This window comes from Spermophilus citellus, assembly GCF_964194105.1.
Source record: "Spermophilus citellus genome assembly, chromosome: 10".
In the NCBI taxonomy this organism is placed as follows: Eukaryota; Metazoa; Chordata; class Mammalia; order Rodentia; family Sciuridae; genus Spermophilus; species Spermophilus citellus.
Window position 1 is genome coordinate 76,232,834 of NC_138197.1, and position 19,300 is coordinate 76,252,133.

The 19,300-nt window shown below is 38.5% G+C and overlaps 1 pseudogene across 1 annotated transcript in view; it reads left to right on the plus strand.

Moving 5' to 3' along the window:
- The window catches only part of LOC308658267 (olfactory receptor 6C4-like), a 28,555-nt pseudogene extending 14,971 nt beyond the window's left edge, over nucleotides 1-13,584 (plus strand). Inside the window, exon 3 of the transcript in view lies at nucleotides 13,573-13,584. The product of the transcript in view is annotated as an olfactory receptor 6C4-like (transcript). The remainder of the gene's footprint in view (nucleotides 1-13,572) is intronic.
- Nucleotides 13,585-19,300: the final 5,716 nt, after the last annotated feature.

Below are 19,300 nucleotides of genomic sequence, written 5' to 3' on the forward strand. Positions count from 1 at the left end.
AGAATACTGTATCCAGCAAAATTAAGCTTCAGATTTGACAATGAAATTAAAATCTTTCATGATAAACGAAAGCTAAAAGAATTCGCAGCAAGAAAACCAGCACTGCAAAGCATTTTGAGCAAAATACTACAAGAAGAGGAATTGAAAAATAGTGCCCAAAACTAACAGCAGGAGGTATCTCAGTAAAGGGGGAGGAAAATAACCAAAAAGTAAAACCAGCCAAACTAAAATAAATAAATAAAGAAGCATGACTGGAAGTACAAATCATATCTCAATTGTAACCTTAAATGTTAATGGCCTAAACTCACCAATCAAGAGACATAGGCTAGTAACCTGGATCAAAAAAACAAATCCAACAATATGCTGCCTTCAAGAGACTCATATGATAGGAAAAGACATACACAGGCTGAAGGTAAAAGGTTGGGAAAAATCATACCACTCACATGGCCCTCGGAAGCAAGCAGGAGTGGCCATACTCATATCAAATAAAATCAACTTCAAACCTAAGTTAATCAAGAAGGATAAAGAAGGACACTATATACTGTTAAAAGGAACCATCCACCAACAAGACATAACAATCATCAATTTGTATGCACCAAACAATGGAGCTGCAACGTTCATAAAACAAACTCTCCTCAAGTTCAAGAGTCAAATAGACCACAACACAATAATTATGGGTGACTTCAACACACCGCTCTCGCCATTAGACAGATCCTCTAGACAAAAACTGAATAAAGAAACTATAGAACTCAACAGCACAATCAATAACCTAGACTTAACCGACATATATAGAATATATCAACCATCATCAAGTGGATACACGTTCTTCTCAGCAGCACATGGATCCTACTCAAAGATAGACCATATATTATGCCATAAGGCAACTCTTAGTAAGTATAAAGGCATGGAGATAATACCATGCACCATATCTGATCACAATGGAATAAAATTGGAAATCAATGATAAAAGAAGGAAGGAAAAATCCTACATCACATGGAAAATGAACAATATGTTACTGAATGATCAATGGGTTACAGAAGACATAAAGGAGGAGATGAAAAAATTCTTAGAGACAAATGATAATACAGACACAACATACCGGAATCTATGGGACACAATGAAAGCAGTTTTAAGAGGGAAATTCATTTCTTGGAGTTCTTTCCTCAAAAAAAGAAAAAACCAACAAATAAATGAACTCACACTACACCTCAAAACCCTAGAAAAGGAAGAGCAAAACAACAGCAAATGTAGTAGACGACAAGAAATAATTAAAATTAGAGCAGAAATCAATGAAATTGAAACAAAAAAACCATTGAAAAAATTGATAAAACTAAAAGTTGGTTCTTTGAAAAAATAAATAAGATAGACAGGCCCTTAGCCATGCTAATGAAGAGAAGAAGAGAGAGAACTCAAATTACTAACATATGGGATGAAAAAGGCAATATCACAACAGACACTACAGAAATACAAAAGATAATTAGAAAGTATTTTGAAACCCTATATTCCAATAAAATAGAAGATAGTGAAGATATCGATAAATTTCTTAAGGCATATGATCTGCCCAGATTGAGACAGGAAGTCAGACACAATTTAAACAGACCAATAACAAAGGAAGAAATAGAAGAAGCCATCAAAAGACTACCAACCAAGAAAAACCCTGGACCGGATGGGTATACAGCGGAGTTCTACAAAACCTTCAAAGAAGAACTAATACCAATACTTTTCAAGCTATTTCAAGAAATAGAAAAAGAAGGAGCTCTTCCAAATTCATTCTATGAGGCCAACATCAATCTGATCCCAAAACCAGACAAAGACACTTCAAAGAAAGAAAACTACAGACCAATATCTCTAATGAACTTGGATGCAAAAATTCTCAATAAAATTCTGGCGAATCGAATACAAAAACATATCAAAAAACTTGTGCACCATGATCAAGTAGGATTCATCCCTGGGATGCAAGGCTGGTTCAACATACAGAAATCAATAAATGCTATTCACCACATCAATAGACTTAAAGACAAGAACCATATGATCATCTCGATAGATGCAGAAAAAGCATTTGACAAAGTACAGCATCCCTTTATGTTCAAAACACTAGAAAAACTAGGGATAACAGGAACTTACCTCAACATTGTAAAAGCTATATATGCTAAACCTCAGGCTAGCATCATCCTAAATGGAGAAAAACTGAAGGCATTCCCTCTAAAATCTGGAACAAGACAGGGATGCCCTCTATCACCACTTCTATTCAATTTAGTTCTCGAAGTACTAGCCAGAGCAATTAGACAGACAAAAGAAATTAAAGGCATAAAAATAGGAAAAGAAAAAATTAAATTATCGCTATTTGCGGATGGCATGATAATATACTTAACAGACCCAAAAGGGTCTACAAAGAAGCTGCTAGAGTTAATAAATGAATTCAGCAAAGTAGCAGGTTATAAAATCAACACGCATAAATAAAAGGCATTCCTGTATATCAGCAACAAAACCTCTGAAATGGAAATAAGGAAAACCACTCCATTCACAATATCCTCAAAGAAAATAAGATACTTGGGAATCAACCTAACAAAAGAGGTGAAAGATTTATACAATGAAAACTACAGAACCCTAAAGAGAGAGATAGAAGAAGATCTCAGAAGATGGAAAAATGTACCCTGTTCATGGATAGGCAGAAGTAACATCATCAAAATGGCGATATTACCCAAAGTTCTCTACAGGTTCAACGCAATGCCAATCAAAATCCCAACGGCATTTCTTGTAGAAATAGATAAAGCAATCATGAAATTCATATGGAAAAACAAAAGACCCAGAATAGCAAAAGCAATTCTAAGAAGGAAGTGTGAATCTGGAGTTATAGCAATACCAGAGTTCAAACTGTACTACAAAGCAATAGTAACAAAAACAGCATGGTACTGGTACCAAAACAGGCAGGTGGACCAATGGTACAGAGTAGAGGACACAGAGACTAATCCACAAAGTTACAACTATCTTATATTTGATAAAGGGGCTAAAAACATGCAAGGGAGGAAGGATAGCATCTTCAACAAATGGTGCTGGGAAAATTGGAAATCCATATGCAACAAAATGAAATTGAATCCCTTTCTCTCACCATCCTCAAAAATTAACTCAAAATGGATCAAGGAGCTAGATATCAAATCAGAGACGCTGCATCTGATAGAAGAAAATGTTGGCTCCGATCTACATATAGTGGGGTCGTGCTCCAAATTCCTTAATAGGATGCCCATAGCCCAAGAGTTAATAACAAGAATAAACAAATGGGACTTACTTAAACTAAAAAGTTTTTTCTCAGCAAGGGAAACAATAAAAGAGGTAAATGGAGAGCCTACATCCTGGGAACAAAATTTTACCCCTCACACCTCAGATAGAGCCCTAATATCCAGAATGTACAAAGAACTCAAAAAAATAAACAAAAAGATAACAAATAACCCAATCAACAAATCGGCCAAGGACCTGAACAGACACTTCTCAGAGGAGGACATACAATCAATCAACAAGTACATGAAAAAATGCTCACCATCTCTAGCAATCAGAGAAATGCAAATCAAAACCACCCTAAGATACCATCTCACTCCAATAAGATTGGCAGCCATTATGAAGTCAAACAACAATAAGTGTTGGCGGGGATGTGGGGAAAAGGGTACACTTGTACACTGCTGGTGGGACTGCAAAATGGTGAGGCCAATTTGGAAAGCAGTATGGAGATTCCTGGGAAAGCTGTGAATGGATCCACCATTTGACCCAGCTATCGCCCTTCTCGGACTATTCCCTGAAGACCTTAAAAGAGCACACTATAGGGATATGGCCACATCAATGATTATAGTGGCACAATTCACAATAGCTAGACTGTGGAACCAACCTAGATGCCCTTCAATAGAGGAATGGATAAAAAAATGTGGCATCTATACACAATGGAGTATTATGCAGCACTAAGAAATGACAAAATCATATAATTTGCTTGGAAATGGATGGCATTAGAGCAGATTATGCTAAGTGAAGCTAGCCAAGCCCTAAAAAACAAATGCCTAATGTCTTCTTTGATATAAAGAGAGCAACTAAGAACAGGACAGGAAGGAAGAGCATGAGGAAAAGACTAACAGTAAACAAAGACGAATGGGGGGAGAGAAAGGGAGAGAGAAGGGAAAGCATATGGAAATGGTAGGAGACCTTCAATGATACACAAAATTAAAAGAGGTTATGAGGGGCAAGGGGGAGGGGGAAAAAGGGGAGAGAATTTAACAACAGCAGAGGAGGTAGAGAGGGAAGATGGGAGGGGAGGGGAGGGGAGGGGGGATAGTAGGGGATAGGAAAGGTAGCAGAATACAACAGTCACTAATATGCCATTATGTAATAATGTGAGTATGTAACAGATGTGATTCTGCAATCTGTATTTGGGGTAAAAATGGGAGTTCAAAACCCAATTGAGTCTAATGTATGAAAGATGATATATCATGAGCTCTGTAATGTTTTGAACAATCAATTAAAAAAAAACAAAACAAAAAAAAAGACACTGTAAAACGGATTATATTTCTCTCAAAGAACTGACAGCCTATTTATGTTTGCTGAGGCTTACTTACATTTAAATCTTAATAACTGTGAGCACCATTCATGAAAGTGACAAACATGGCTTCTTCTTATTTGGTAGACTCATCAACCTAATGTTCTCCCTGGAACATTTTTCTCTTATAATACAAAAACCAAAATGAAACAATTTATTTTGCCTTCTTTTAAGTTTCCTTTATTCACAATGGTTTCTTCAATAATTGCATGCCCCAGAGATTAGTCAAAGACCCAATGTCATAAAAAAGAAGTGCAAAGCAGAAGTTACATCTCTGGCCATATGCCATTCTTGTGATGTGGAATGGAAATATACAGAGACCACTTCTCATTGTGTGAGATATAAACTCACAGAGAACAAGCTCTGAATTTAGAAGCATTATGACTAAATTTTGGTTGGGTAAGTTCTGTAACTATTCAGATTTTCAGCACCTCTTGATTCAAGAAGGTTAGAGTTTAGGAATATTGATCAAGTTACCAAAACAAGTTCATTAATTTGGAATGTATATCATAAGATGTCAAAGATAAAATCAGAATATGAAAAACATGGATGGATCTATAGAAGAGGGACAGAGAAGGAAAAACAAATACTAGTCATGCACATAATTGGAATCCTATAAGTGATAAACACTTTTTTGTTGTTTTGTGCTTTATAATTATGAAAATAAACTTTTGTGCTTTTATAATACATATGTAACTATTGTCTATGTTTATCAAACATCAAATAATTCAACTATGCTTTATATGTGGATCAGACATATAAATTGTTCATATTATGCCTATAGTATGGGTATAATCTTTCTTCATACTTCAAAAATAATGGGAAAAAATTCAGAGTATTTCCAAAAAGAATTCTTCTTTTTGCCTAAGACACCAACAAAACACAACCATATGTCCTCTAGTTTCTCTTCTGATGATTAATTTGAGCATATATCTATGTGATATATATGTGTGTGTGTGTGTGTTTGTGTGTGTGTGTGTGTGTATATATATATTCTGAGTTAATAATTTCACCCACATTGTGAGTTTTTAGCAAGCAGGATTTATGTGCAGAATAATAGGCCCCATCTGGAGCTGGCCTGCTCAGACATAAGCCTCTTAGAAAGGATGGTCACGCTCGTGGCTCTGGTGACTCTAGTGATTACTTTGGTTCTGGTGACAGTTTCTTGCACATACATCATCAGGACCATTCTGAGGATCCTCTCTTCCCAGCAAAGGACAAAGGCCTTTTCCACTTGCTCTTCCCACATGATTGTCATCTCCCTATCTTATGGCAGCTGCATGCTTATGTGCATTAATCCCCTATAAAAGAAGGAGGTGCTTTCAACAAAGGAATAACTGTGCTCATTACTTCAGTCACCCCCATGTTGAATCCCTTCATTTATACACTAAGAAACCAACAACTAAAGCAAGTCTTCAAAGACACTGTCAGAAAGATTGTGAAGTTTTAAGAAAAAAAAAAGAACACCCTTCAATGAAAAATGCCATAAATATGTATTGAGAGTCTACTAAATTTCAAGGGTGGAACTGGCTATTGAAGATAAAAATACAGAAATCATATGTTCTAATGTTCAAGGAATCTACAAATCTAGAGTAGAGGTAAGGTATATAGACTGTACATTTTTGGATAAATTTACAAAAAAGAAATGAAATGACATAGTAAGTGTTACTAGAGACAGATGAATGATCCAGCAAAGAACAGAAAGACTTAGCTCTTCTTTACAGAAATGATTTCAACTTTAAGAAGCAAAATACTGCTTATTAAGGAGAAGTGGTGAAGAATCTGGGATGATGAAGAAGGCCAGAGCATAAAGTATGTAATTGCAAACTGTGGGGTTAGTTGAGTGTCATGAGTCAGAGGAGTGTTAAGAAATGCCTTGTGATCCTGGTACAGGATCAGCTCAGAGGCTGAGACAGGATTGCGAGTTCAAAGCCAGCCTCAGCAAAAGCCAGACACTAAGCAATTCAATGACACCCTGTCTCTAATAAAATATAAAATAGGGCTGGGGATGTGTCTTAATGGCTGAGTGCCCCTGAGTTCAATCACCAGTAACCACTGCCCCCCCAAAAAAAAGAAAAAAGTAATGCCCTGTGGTCATCAGCATTGTGAAGCACTGACCTTGTTGCTCAGTCCCAGAGACTGTGCTTCCATTAAAGTGTAATTTCATTTCTCTCCTTTATCATTTAGGTCTCAGTTATACCCACTGCAATCTCAATCCTTTTGTAATAGGAAACTGAAAGGAAAGAGTATATATTTAGTCCACATCACTCAAATTAGAAAAAAAAAATTATCTAGATTTTGTCACCTCACATACTCACTTTCTAGAGGTTAGGTTAAAAGAGGCTCCTAGAGAAAGGTTGGAGGCCTCTCTGTGCCTCTCCTTGACAGAATCTATTGTTTATTTTCTTAGATGACATATTTTTAAGTTAATAACAACTTAAAAATATGTCATCTATTGATAGTTTCTGGTGATGTTTTTATTTATTTGCATTCATTGTAAACATTAATGGGATCCAGTGTCATATTTCAAATACATGTAAACCTGTAAACAGGTCTATTCCTTTATCCTATTATGGTTTTATTTTCATCCTTGTGTTTATATTAATTAGATATTAGAAAACACAAATTTTGTGATCTGCTGTATTCCATTAATTTCTTCAAATATACTGGTTTTGTTGCTAACATAAACCACCATGGATATCTATTCTATGAAATGAAAATAATATAAGGTATGGATTTAGTTTTATATCTAGAATATTCCAAATTATGAGCCTTAGAAAATGGCTGGAATAAACTACCCTACTAAAGAAAACTCAGCAAATGGATTCAGGGTAACAACTTAAATTTTAACAGATGCTGGTAGGGCCTTGATTTCAATGGAAGGATATCTGTTTTTAATCTGAGCATTTCTATGTAGTTTATTGATATCTTAACACGTTTTGAGAGGTTGTTTACTGTTTCAAGTACAAATGCAATATAACCCAGTATATTAATATACTTTATATGTGCTAACATGAGCATGGTACTTCTCAAATATTTAAAGTAAAAGCTGAATTGTACTGATCATAAATACAAATTGTCAGACCCAGAGAAAGTATTGGATGATGTATAGTGTTTCTGAATAAAAGGTCTTATATGGAAAGCCTCTACAATTTTGAATGTCTAGTATTTAATTTGATTTTCAATTTATTCCAGATTCATTGAGGTACCTTTTAACTGATAAAGAATATTCTTAAACAGTCACACCTACATTATTAAGTTCCTCCACATCCAAATTTCTTTCAAACTCTGTGTGGTAAAGTAGAAGCAATGCCACACAGTGGTTTAAAACACAGGCTTTATCTTTATCAATTCTAAAATATGGATATTAACAGTGTCTATTTTGTAGGGTACTGGGAAGAATACACATTAAATTGATTGCTCTAATATAACTAGGACTATAAAACGTTGGCCATTCTACTTGAAATCCTTCTGCAATAAGACACATATATTCTACTCCTCCTGTGTCTAATTCCATGCCTAGATTGCCAGATCAGTGAAATTCTTGCCTATGTTCCAGATAAAGACATCAGAATAGCCAGTAACAAATCATTAAAATTTGGTTAACATTAGCCTCATGTACACTGAATATCTGTGGGAGAGAGGAAATGTATGAATATGCTGGGAGAGAGTGGTAACCACACCATGTAAGTCAATGCTTAAAATCACAAGGCAGGACATCACTATGTTCATAAAAGTGTTTAAGGTCTAATAGTTAAGACATGCATTCATTTTAACTTGATTTCTGTAACTGGAGAGAGTCAGGAGTCTACTTTCATAATTCTGCATGTTGATATCCAATTCTCCCAGCACCATTTAGGGAAAAACTGTCTTTGCTCCAATGTGTGTTCTTAGAATCTTATCAAAAATCAGTTGGCTTAGATGTGTATGTTTCTGTTTTCTTCTATGTAGTGAGCCGTTTCTGCGGGCTGCGGTCGCCATTACAAGATGGCGCTGGCTCGACTGTGGTTTGTGACAAACAACTCCTTAATTGGGAGAGTTGGTGCGTGGTTTTCTAACACCCTATGAGAAAGCTCCACGTGGCAGCTTCGCATTGGGGCTTGAGATGCTTTATTAAGGCTGGTAGGAGCATTCGGGGAGGAAGATGAAGAGGAGGAAGACGAAGAAGAGAGTAGAGTGGAAGAGATCTCGAGAACCTGAATAAACGACTGGAAGAAGATTCCCGGTGTTGCGTCTTCCTTGCGGGCAAGGGGGTCGCGACAAGTGGTGCCGAGACCCGGGAACCAGAACTTTCAGTCGTCAGGGGTGGTGCACCGGATAGTCCCAGTAAGTGGGATCCGCGACCAAAGCGGGGTCAGCTCCTCTACAAAGAAAGAGAGAGCCTCATATTTTATTGCAGCTGCTATGTGTACTTTCACTTTTGTTTTCTGTGTTCTTTTTTTGTCGTCTGTGTCTTTCGTTTTCTGTGTTCCTTTTGTTGCTGTGCCATGGGTGCCGCAGCAGCAGATTAATTATGACCCTGGGATCTATGCCCAGGGACGCCCACTGCAGCCGGGAAAAGGGAACAGGAGCCCGCCCCTGCCCGGAAGCCGGAGTGTGCGGGGATGGTCCAGAAACAGAGCAGGCTGCTGCCGCAGTAAGAGCTTGGCCAGGCGGGGAAAAATGCAAACAAAATCAGGCAAGGTGCGGTCGGCTAGGAAATCTTGGGGAACTTTTGCCCTGAGGGTGAGCGACGGACTCCGTGTTGCTTGCATCACCATGGTAACCATGGGCTGCCTGGCGGAAGAGCGGCTTCCTGGTCCCACCTCCCACACTCTTGGGGGCTACCGATTGGTTCTTCCACAGTCACTCAGACAGGACTTCTAGTCCCGCCTTCCAGCCACTAACCTGTACTGCTGCGTTTCAGATTTCTACCGGAGCTACTCAGAAACTGTATTTTTAAAAATGCCTACCTGTAAATGCTAACGGAAGATATCTTTTTCAGACAAAATTTGATTCCACAGGTTTCTATGTTAAACTCATAAGATGATAAATTGAAGACCCTGGCGGAGTCTGTGCGCACTTATGGAGTGGATGCCGCCTTCACACTAACTCAGGTGGAAAGCATTTTTGATCAATCTCAAGTTAATCTCACAGGAGTTTCTTGTTTTGGCTTCGGGAACGCTCATTGTATTAGCCTTAAGACCAAGAATTTGACTAACTGGAAGGACCCATTGCGGTCCAGTCAGGTCTCAGGGAAGCATTCTCAGTGCTGTATTGAGCTAAGTAGCCTCAGGGGAACAATCAGGCTCAGGAACCCCCGTAAATAGCTCTGCTTTAAACATAACTACCTTGGCTATTATCTCCGAAGTACTAATCCCAGTGCCTCCTTCTTCTAATAGTCTTTATAATGCCACTCATTTTAAGGCCTTTCCTTACTGTACCCCTAATCTTGGTTTCCCCCCAACATTTACGCCTTGTCAGGATCATTCTTGGGAGAAACGTCAAGTTGCTAAAGGTTTCTCCCTTTCCCCCTCTCTTAAGAGGTATGTTTATAACTTTGACAACAGTGCCAACTCCTCTCTTTCCAGGAATTTAAGCCTCTGTATGATCTCCTCCAAGGAGACCCTTCCCCCAGCTCAGTCAGGAATCCCACACCTGAGGCTCTACAATCATTAAGACTGATAGAGAAGGCCCTACAAGAGAATCCCACACCTGAGGCTCTACAATCATTAAGACTGATAGAGAAGGCCCTACAAGAGAATCCCACACCTGAGGCTCTACAATCATTAAGACTGATAGAGAAGGCCCTACAAGACACGCAGGTTACCCAGATAAACTACTCTATGCCCCTATCATTTATAATCCTGCCATCAAAATTAACTCCTACTACAGTGTTTTGACAAATAGGTCCCATCTATTGGGTCCATTTACCTGCTTCTAACTCTCGAGTAATAACTCCCTTTTATGAACTGGTGATGAATCTGATCTGGAAGGCCAAATATTTGGGTGATGCACTGTTTGGAAAGACTTTTGACATTCTCATTCAACCTTATACCCAGGATATGATTTTAAATTTCCAACAAGAACATGATCTTTGGTGTCTCTTCCCTTGTAATTTCAAAGGTCAAATTGATAATCACTCTCCCCGACATAAACTTCTAGAAGACCTTAAAAAATGTCCTATTATTTCTCCTAAAATTATTAAAGGGAAATCTATCCCGGGAGCTCAGACTGTTTATACAGACGGAGCAAGAGGGGGGTTTGCTGTTGTTTTTGATGGATCTCAAGTAATTCGACACCCTGTTCCTAGACTGTCTGCCCAAATATCAGAAGTTGAGGCTCTAATTATGGCCCTTAAATTATACAATTCCATTCCACTTGATGTGTATACTGATAGTCTCTATGTTGCTAATTTAGCCTCAGTTATTGAGGCAACCCCTTATATTGGCAGACAATTTACTATCATGGAACAATTACAAACGGATCAACTCCTTAGCTCCATGCTAAATTCCATCTAAATGCACAATCCTTACGCTTCTGTGCGGGGTGCTCACGTGATCAGACTCTACAAATTGTTTTCTTATGCCCAGTGTGTGCTCCATTCATTCATTCCCCTAGTCTAAGTGTTAATCCTAGAGGCTTACACACCAATGATGTCTGGCAAACTGATGTTACCCACTTCTGGCAAACAATAGAGGGAGAATCAGATATTACTATTCAGTTTACTTCCAATGGAAAACAGCAGCCAGATTGGACTTAAGGATATCTCTGGGGGCTGCGTATTTACACCCCCGGACAGTACAATCCTGGCCTGCTTTTTCGGCTTAAATTGACCACAGAACAGCCTACTGGAAGTTTAATAGGACCCAATCAGGTGCTCGGAGATCAAAAGGCCCCATCTGGACCCAAACAGCCTATAGCCCCAGCAGTAATATCTTCCCCCAGCGGTCAAACAATAACTGTGGGCTATCAAACCTTTGATTGTGCCCCTGGGCCCATACACCCTGGAACTGGAGATCGTCTTTTTGATTTGATCCAAGGAGCCTTTTTCGCTCTCAATGCCACTAGTCCTAACAGGACCCAAGATTGCTGGCTATGCTTAACCTCCAGGCCGCCCTATTATGAAGGGGTAGTAATACTGTCTAAATTATCCTCTAATACCACTGTAGATCTTAAATGTTATTCTCTACCCAGCTATAAGATTTAACAGCCATGGCCAAGTCAATTACTGCTTTGGAAAAGTCCCTCACCTCCCTCTCAGAAGTTGTGTTACAAAATAGGAGGGGACTAGATTTATTATTCCTAAGGGAAGGAGGACTATGTGTAGCCTTAAAGGAACAGTGTTGTTTTTATGCAGATCATACTGGGGTAATCCGTGAAACTGTGGAAAAGGTCACGGAAAGATTGGCTAAAAGACAAAAGGAGTTTGAAGCACAACAAGGATGGTTTGAACAGTGGTTTAAAAAACACCCCATGGTTAACTCCTTTGATATCCACTGTAATGGGACCGCTTTTCGGTCTCCTCCTTATAGCTGCTGTAGGCCCCTGCCTAGGTAAGAGAATGACACAATTTATTAAAGACCAAATTAACATTCTGATTTCTAAGCCAATACAGATCCATTATCAACGCCTGCAGACCAAGGATGATCTTGCTGAAGTTTGTCTCCGACCAATTCGAAGATGATTTTTCTACAATGATCCCTGCTTCATGCCTTCCTCCTTTTGCCCCCTTTTTCTTCTTTATTTTTACTCTATGCCTTGTTGAACCGGAACCAATTAAAGACCCAATAATGACTGGCTGAATAGATACCACTGAACGCCTTGGCAACAACAAGCTGATCTTGTAGTACCCAGAGACGGGCAACTTTCACGCTTGCACTGCAACCTAAGACAGGGGAATGGGGCCTCCCCAAAGACGGGTAAGCAGTGTAGGGGCAGTGAACGACCTAAGACAGGGGCTACTTGATTCCCTTTGACGTGCAACAAACAAAAGGGGGGGAACTGCTGGCACGGATTCCCCCCGGCCCCCAGGGCTTGGATCCAGCCCTGATTTTTGTGCATGTCAAAGAGGCCAGCTCACAAGACCTTGAAGGAGCTCACAAGGCCTTGAAAGATTTGTGGTGTCTGTTTTCATATTCAGCCAATAACGGTCATGTGGGAACGTCCTGACCTGCTTGGGTCTGATAAGGTTCCTGGTTGAAGGCTTAGTATGAGTAATGGCATTTCACCTCAAGTCTGGCTTGCACAGATTACCCGTGCCTTTCTTTTAGGGTGTTACCAACTTGTTTGTCGTTATATTTCTATACAGCCACAGTTCAGCCTCAGCTATCCCCCTTCGTCCACCATCGTCACGATACAGGATGCGAGGCAAGGCACTGCACTTGAGTGATCCTTGAAGTGGACCTCAAGGAGAGCATGTCCTATTGCATGCGGGTTAGACGCGTCCACGCCCCGTCCCACGAGAAAAGCGTCGGCTGATATGGTCTCAGATCTGGGGAAGGGCCCTCCTTGGGGCTGAGCCATACTATGCAGCCACTTCTGCACAGTGGGATAGGACCTCTACTCTCGCCTGTATTGTTTTTAGAAAACAAAAGGGGGAACTGTAGTGAGCCGTTTCTGCGGGCTGCGGTCGCCATTACAAGATGGCGCTGGCTCGACTGTGGTTTGTGACAAACAACTCCTTAATTGGGAGAGTTGGTGCGTGGTTTTCTAACACCCTATGAGAAAGCTCCACGTGGCAGCTTCGCATTGGGGCTTGAGATGCTTTATTAAGGCTGGTAGGAGCATTCGGGGAGGAAGATGAAGAGGAGGAAGATGAAGAAGAGAGTAGAGTGGAAGAGATCTCGAGAACCTGAATAAACGACTGGAAGAAGATTCCCGGTGTTGCGTCTTCCTTGCGGGCAAGGGGGTCGCGACACTTCTAGGCTATTTTGCTCCACTGGTCTATGTCCCTGTTTCTATGCCAACACTATGCCATTTTGATTACTAAGTTTTACACTGTGTTTTCAACTTAGGTAGCAGGATGACTCCTGCTTCATTATTTTCTGAATGGCTATTTGGGTTGATTGATTAGGCTATTTGGTGCTTTCTGTGGATCCACACAAATTTCAGAATTGTGCTTTCAGGTTTTGTGAAGAAGCCGTTGGCATTTTGAGAGAGATTTTATTTAAATGTAGATGGTTTGGGATATTATAGACATTCTAACAATATTGATTCTTCTAACCCAATAGCATAGGATATCTTTTCATTTTTGTATGTGTGTCCTGTTCAATTTCTTTCATCTAAATTTTATAGAGAGAGAGATCTTGCACTTCTTTGCTTAAATTTATTCATAAGCATCGAATTTTAACTATTATGAATGAAATTTCTTTCTTGATTTCTATTTCAAATAATTTGCTATTGGTGTATTCAAATGCTATTTATTCTGTATGTTCATTTTGTGTGGAACTTGAATGAAATTGTTAGTTCTAGTTAGTTTTGGAGGCAGTTTGGAGGTCTTTCTTTTTATATATAAGGTCATGTCATCTTCAAACAGTGACAGACTGATATCATCAGGGTGTGTGCCCCACTGCACTACACCAGAGGCAGAACCCAGTCCATGTAGTACTCCCCCCAACCCAGGCTGCTCCATTTGAGACCCAATCCAACTGTGTCCTTCCCCCAGTGCAGTGAATGAGTTGCTCTTCTGAGCTGCTGCTATACCCCCACCCACTGTGCTTCCCATGGAGACTGAAAGGTACAGGCTGCACAGACTGTGATGCATTACCTAGGCACATTAGAGTGACCCCAACCCACACACAGGCCCTAGAGACTGGTAGGAGCATGACACATGCTACAGGCAACCTTCCCAAGCTGCCAGTGAGCTACATTACACCTATCTGGTGCAAGTAGAACAGCCCCACCCTTAGGCAATCTATGGATACTGACAGATGACCTCCTGCTGCTATGTTTGCATACAATAGATGATTAATAGAAAAGTGAGAAATAGTTGATAGAAAGATGACAGATTAATGATAGATACATAATAGATAGAACCAAATAATATTTTCCCCTAAGATGGCATCAAATTACAAAGTTTCTGCACAGCAAAAGAAAGAATTAGGAACGTGAAGAGAGAACCTACAAAATCAAAGAAGACCTTTTCTCACTACTCTGTGTCAGAGGGTTAATATCTAGAATATAGAAAAAAAAAACTAAAAAAAACTTAACACCAAAAAATCAAATAACCGAATTAATAAGTGAGCAAATGAACTAAACTCTTCTCAAGATAAAAAAAAATACAAATGGTCAACAAATAGATGAAAAAAATTTTTTAACATCATTAGGAATTAGGAAATGTAAATCAAAACTACACTGAGGGCTGGGCACAGAGGATCACACCTTTAATCCCAGAAGCCTGGCTTGGAAAGCTATAGAAGGAGGATTGTGAGTTGAAAGCCAGCCTCAGCAAGGGTGAGGTACTAAGCAACTCAGTGATATCCTGTCTCTAAATAAAATATAAAATAGGGCTGGGGATGTGGCTCAGTGGTTGAGTGTCCCTAAGTTCAATCCCTGGTACCAAAAAAAAAAAAAAAAAAAACCTACACTGAGATTTTATCTCACACCATTCAGAATGGCAAGCATCAAGCATACAAATAATAATAATAATAATAAATTCTCGAGAAGATGAGGAGAAAAAGGAATACTTTTAAACTGTAGTGGGATTGTAAATTAGTACAATTATTATGGAAAATCAGTATAGAGTTTCCACAAAAGACTAGGCATGAAGCCACTATATGACCTAACCATACCACTCCTTGTTTTTTATCCTGAAGAAGTAAAGTCATCACTCTATAGTGATCCATGAATATTATGGTTATAGCAGCAAAATTTGCAATAGTCGAACAGGGAACCAGTGTTTAGCTGTCCATCAGTGGATGGAAACATAAAGAAAATATGATAGTGATGTGCTTATGCACACACATACAGAGAGAGAGAGAGAGAGAGAGAGAGAGAGAGAGAGAGTTTTTTATTCCATCATAAAGAAAAATGAAACTATGTCACTTGCAGAAAAATGGATAGAATTTGAGGCCATTATGTCAAGTGAAATAAGCCAAACTCAGAAAATCAAAGATTACATGTTTTCCCTCATATTTGAAAGCTAAAGAGGTAAAAGGAAAAAAAGGGGGAGCAGGGATTTCATGCAAAAGGAAATCATTAGAGAAAAGGAAGGAGGAAAAATTTGGGAAGGAACAGGGAAGTGCCGGGGAGGGACATTTGCCTAATACATTGTTCTGTTGTGTGCAAGCATGAGTCTGTAACAACACCATGTATGTAACAACATGGAAAGATAGAAGAGTATGTTCAACTGTAACACACCAGTGACAAAATGTGGAAGGAGTGAAAAAAGAATCCCTGTAAAAAGATGAACATCCTGACAGTTTTTACAATATGTATGAACCTAGAGATCACTACTCTAAATTAAATAACTCAGACTCTAAAAAAGATCATTGTTTAATCTCTTGTATGAGGAATGTAAAATAGATAAAAAGCAGAATACAAGCAGAGAATAGAATAGTGGCTGTGGCTGGGAGAAGCAGGGAGATGTTGGTCCAATGGATACAAACTGTGCTAAGCAAGACAAGTAAGTTCTGGAGAGCTAAGGCACAACAATATGACTATACTTAGCAATGCCATGGCATACATTTTTAATGTGTTAAGAGATTGAATTTCAATTCCCCCTAAAAGAAAGAAATTTTAATATAAGACAGAAATTGAACAATAGTTTTTCAGAAGGAATTAGATGAAATAGCACTATCCAAAATGTTAGATGATAGCCTATAACAAATAATAATGCATTGCATTATCCAAATTTTTTAATTCACAATGGACATATTCACAATGAACTATGTAAATTAGACCAAAGAATTTTGGTAAAGATAACAAGTGTGGGGGTAATAAAAAGCTCTATTCTTTAAGAAAACATAACTGCTCTAAGTGTTTGTACATAGAATGATGCTTCAAAATATAAGAAGCATAAACTGATAAATCTACAAGGAAAAAAAGACAAATACACTATTATAGTTAGCAACATAGAAACACTTGTGTCGATGATTAATTGAATTAATACAGAAATTCAATAAGTATATAGGAGATTTAAGCAAAACCCTCTATAACTATGGCCTTATACCGAATTTATTTACAGAACACTGCACCCAAAGAAGAGCAGAAATGTTCTGAAATTCACAGAAAATATTTACTAAGATAGACAGTATTCAGGGCTCTCTAAAAGATCTAGATGAATTTCAAAAAATTCAAATTATACAGAACATAATATCTGGTCAAAGAAAATTAAGGTAGAAATCATTCACAAGATTTCTGAGAAACATAACTGAAGATACCAAAAAGCAGTATTCATAGGGAAATTTATGGTTCTATAGGAATAATAGCAATTAAAATATGTAAAGTCTATCATCAACCGTAATCTTAGCCATGAAGCTACATCAGCCCTCAGGGAGGCGGGGTAGTATGTTATTTGGGCACTTTGTCACTGACAATAAAATGAGTATTCAGTAACTATGGATAAAAAGAAGCAGAACAAGGAGGGAAATGACAAGTGTTAGCTACAGCTCATCAGCTATTCTCAAAACTTTACTCAAAAGACAGTAGAATGAATTGGGCAGAACTTTCCTCTGTGATATATGAATACACGACCAGTGTAACTCCACATCATGTACAACCACAAGAACAGGAAGTCATACTCCACATATGTACAATATGTCAAAATACTTTCTACTGTCATGAATATCTATTAAGAAATATTAAAAACAAAACTTTACTCAATAAAGAGACATACCCTTTATCTCCAACCTATGCCCTTTGTCAGAGATGACAGACAGACACTGTCTCACAGTGTCTCTACTGAGTGTGAGAAAACTTAGTGGAGCAGTGCTGAGAGGGACAGGCAAGACACCTGCTACAATGAACACCTCCATCATGTGACAAAAGAATCAACAGGAACAGCAGGAGCTGGAGTCCAGAAATGATGGAAGAAACAGTCAAAGCCTTAGTCACTTCCATAAAGTAGTGAGAAGTCAAAGTAAAAAATAAAGAGAGAGAATATATCCTGAGACCAAGGACTTTTCATTCAGTGCTTAGATGCAAAACTCTCTGTTGCTTTAAACATCACAGGTAAGTCCACCGCTTATCTGAAAAGATACAAGTAGGAAGGGGGATTGACAATGCGGGCCAGGCAGACTAGGAAAAAATCACATCTGAAATGCCAGTGAGCCTCTTAATTATTGGAGAAAGGAGCTCATGTTGTGTTCCACAGAAGCAGATATTGGAGTGTAAGATAAACATTTGTTCAAAACCTGCACCACCCCTGGAAGCACACTGACTCACAGTCCTCTGATCCTCAGTTTTCCTATCTGAAAACAGAACTTCTTAAATTTTCTTTGAGTACAGGATTTTTATTTTACAGGAGATTTAGGTCACAAATATATAACATATAATACAAATGAAGTACTAGGCAGGATTTAGTCCTGGGGGAAATACAGAGATTCAACAAAGTAACCAAAAGAGAATTCAAACATATTAAACTCTCCAGGTTGCTGAGGACACTGTACCTATTGCTACATAAATTTTTAAATTATTCATTAGACTGCCACCAATTTGTGAATAACTTATCAAACTAAGTCACCAAGGACTGAGTTGTTGGCTCTGTCGTTCCCCATGCACTACTAGCAATATAAAACAAAGGCTGCTATTAATGATATTTCAGGTAAGCCTGTTCGGAGGACCAAGACCACATGAGCTCTCCAATAGACTAGAAATTTCTTTTCTGCAATACACCACTATATTTTTTCCTTGAACTAACAGAATCAATGGGAAATCTGGTATAAGATGCCATTCTAGATGTGTGGAATAAAGAGAGGATAGAGACTTGTCTCATGATAGCAGGAGTGATGAAAATCTAGACAGGAACTGTCAATTGCTACACCTGCCTGAGTGTGAGTGTGTGTGTGCATGTGTGTGTCCACCCATACATGTGCTCATGTGGAGCCTGAGGGTGGGGACTGAGATAGGTGAAACATAAGTGATCACAGAATACACACAAAGATCCTCAACAGCTAATGCTCCTACACTGTGGGTCTCTCAAAGCCCTCTAATGAAGGCAGGTCCAAAAAGTAAGTATATAATTAGTATGTAATTTTGTGACATATTTTCCATATTCTGTAAATCAGGCAGAAGGTAAATAATCAGTTTTTAAATCTTATATTCAGTTCATTGATGGGTATTGACAATTAATTCTATAAAAGTGTCATTCTGATGAAAAATGAAATTAGAATTTTCCTCTGATGGCCAATTTCTCCTTTATCCTGGCCATGAGTATCAGTTGAGGAGACTTTTTAACTCTAGAAACATAGAAGACTACAGAAAATACACTTCTACTCAGAAATTTCTGCTAGTGTCATAGATATCAAATAATATCCATACTATATATGATCTTAGAAGAAAATCCCCTTTTTATCCATCAAGTATTTAAGTCCTTTTGCCAAGGATTTGGTTGATGCAGAATTCAAACTCTTCTTGAACCTAAACTGTCCAATCTGTGAGAAGTCTTGGTCCCAAATGAAGACTAAATGAGGTTTGTTTCAAACATAATAAACAAGTATGTAAAATGAACTAGAAAGTTCATTTCAAAAAATAAAAACCAAATCACCAAACTTACTAAGAAATACATGGAAGAGAACAGAAGAA